The 2,094-nt window shown below is 39.5% G+C and overlaps 1 pseudogene; it reads left to right on the top strand.

Annotated features, from left to right (window-relative positions):
* Positions 1-291: 291 nt before the first annotated feature.
* LOC102857463 lies at positions 292-690 on the top strand (annotated as a pseudogene).
* Positions 691-2,094: the final 1,404 nt, after the last annotated feature.

Genomic DNA, 2,094 nt, shown 5'->3' with positions numbered 1-2,094 from the left:
AAAATTTAATAATAATAATAAAAAATAACCATAAAAAAAAAGTCCTTGCCATTGAACTTACGATGACCCTATTGGACAGAATATAATTGCCTCAAGGCGGTAAACTTTTATGGAAGCACACAGCCATACCTCTCTCTTGTGATACAGCTTGAGGGTTTAAACTACCAACGTTTTACTTAGTAGTCAGGTTCTTCAGTGCACAGGAAAATTAGCTATCATGTCCTATGGAGAAGGAGATGGTTGGAAGCCAGGGCCCTGGTGTGTTCAAGACTTCACCCATAACCCACCACCATGGCCCAGGAAGGCACAGCTGTTGGAGGCATAATGGACGTTAATACCACTTTACAAGAGGTGCTAAAGGCCGCCCTCATTCATGTTGGCCTAGCACGTGGAATCCGCAAAGCTGTCAAAGCCTTAGACAAGCGCCAAGCCCGTCTTTGTGTGCTTGCATTCAACTGTAAAGAGCCTAATTATGTCATGTTAGTAGAGGCCCTTTGCCCTGAACACCAAATCAACCTGATAAAGATTGATGATAATAAGAAACTGGGGGAGTGGGTGGGCCTCTGCCAAACTGACTAAGAAGGAAAGCCCCGCAAAGCTTTTGGCAGCAGTTGTGTAGTTGTTAAGGACAATGGCAAAGAATCCCAGGCCAAGGATGTCATTGAAGAGTATTTCAAATGCAAGAAATGAAACTGATAAAGAACTTGGCATAGTAAAAAAAAAAACAACAACACAACAACAGTGGTGTGGCACAGGTTGAAATTGGTTTGAAAATTAACTTCAGGATGAGAATGCAGAAGAATGTGAAGGCAACCTCAGGAGTACTCTTCTCTTGCCAGACAAGCTATTTTGAACTCCTATTCACTGAGGGTTTTGTCCACCTGCTGGTTTTACCACAGACTTGAGTCAAACTGACATCAGCGGAGACTAAATTTGCCTCTTACAAAATAACAAATGAGTATTACGAACCTGGTCATTACTACTCACATGACAAATATTTATAGAAACTAATATACCATTTAACTTACTGCTGATAATAGGGAGACCATTAGCTTGCCTAGTCAGCCTTCTTCCCTCCAGCTTAGAATCACTCAAGCTTGAAGGAGACCAACATTCGCTCCCTTTTTTGCAGCGCAGGAACTTAAAGGCTTTCTAGGAATCTTTTCTATGTGCTGCGTTCGTTAGCCTGTTTCATTTCTTTGCCTCAAAATTTTTACCTCATTTTGAGTCACATAAAAATGAGGCCTTTATGGTACTGCAGATCCAAAACATGCCCCCTAGTAAGTCAGAACAGAAGAGACAATAACAGAAGGAGTAAATGGACTGTGTGCCTAAGAAAAAAAACATGTGTCTCTGTGAACAACTGTCTCCTTGGCCACAAGACCACAAGAACTGGATGGTGCCTGACTACTATTACTAAACGTTATGCCCAAGTATTTGATAGAAGAATTTGGACCAAAAGGGAGAAAACGAAAAAGATCATTTAAAATATTAACGGAATTTTTATTTTCTAGTCATTGAGCTAGATGAGCCCTTAAAATGATTGTTTGAGGTAATTTTTAAATCTTAAATCAAAAATTTCCTCTAACATCCTTCTTTAAGCAATGTTATTGTTGGTATTGCCACCGTCAAGCTGATACTACGTCATAGCTGATCTTCCAGTGGGTTTTCAGTGGCTATAAATTGCACTGGAGGAAATTGTCCATTTTTCTCCTGCAGAGAACTTGGTGGATTCGAACAGCTGTCTTTGGGTTGGAAGAGCAACTTCCATCTAGCTTAACTAGTGAGAAACGTCTGCTTTGAACATTGTGCTCTTTTAAGAACTGCCTACATGAGATCAACCTAACAGTAGTTACACAAAAGTTTAGATGAAAAGTTTGGGAAATATGTTAATGCAGGAGGAATTATTTGGAAAAAGAGGACAAGAATGTTTGCAAGACTTGAAGAATGATTTTATAACTTGAAGAATATATCAATATCACTGGATTGGATATATAGAAATTGTTGGATTGGGGGATGTTTTGCTCTTTTTTTTCCTTCTTCTTCTTTTTTTTTCTTCTTTTTGTTGTTCCATGCTGTCGAGTCGCCTGTGAC

The sequence above is a fragment of the Elephantulus edwardii genome, unplaced genomic scaffold (assembly GCF_000299155.1).
Source record: "Elephantulus edwardii isolate Elephantulus edwardi_28Jun2011 unplaced genomic scaffold, EleEdw1.0 scaffold00174, whole genome shotgun sequence".
Classification (NCBI taxonomy): Eukaryota; Metazoa; Chordata; class Mammalia; order Macroscelidea; family Macroscelididae; genus Elephantulus; species Elephantulus edwardii.
This window is presented reverse-complemented; position numbering and strand designations above follow the sequence as displayed.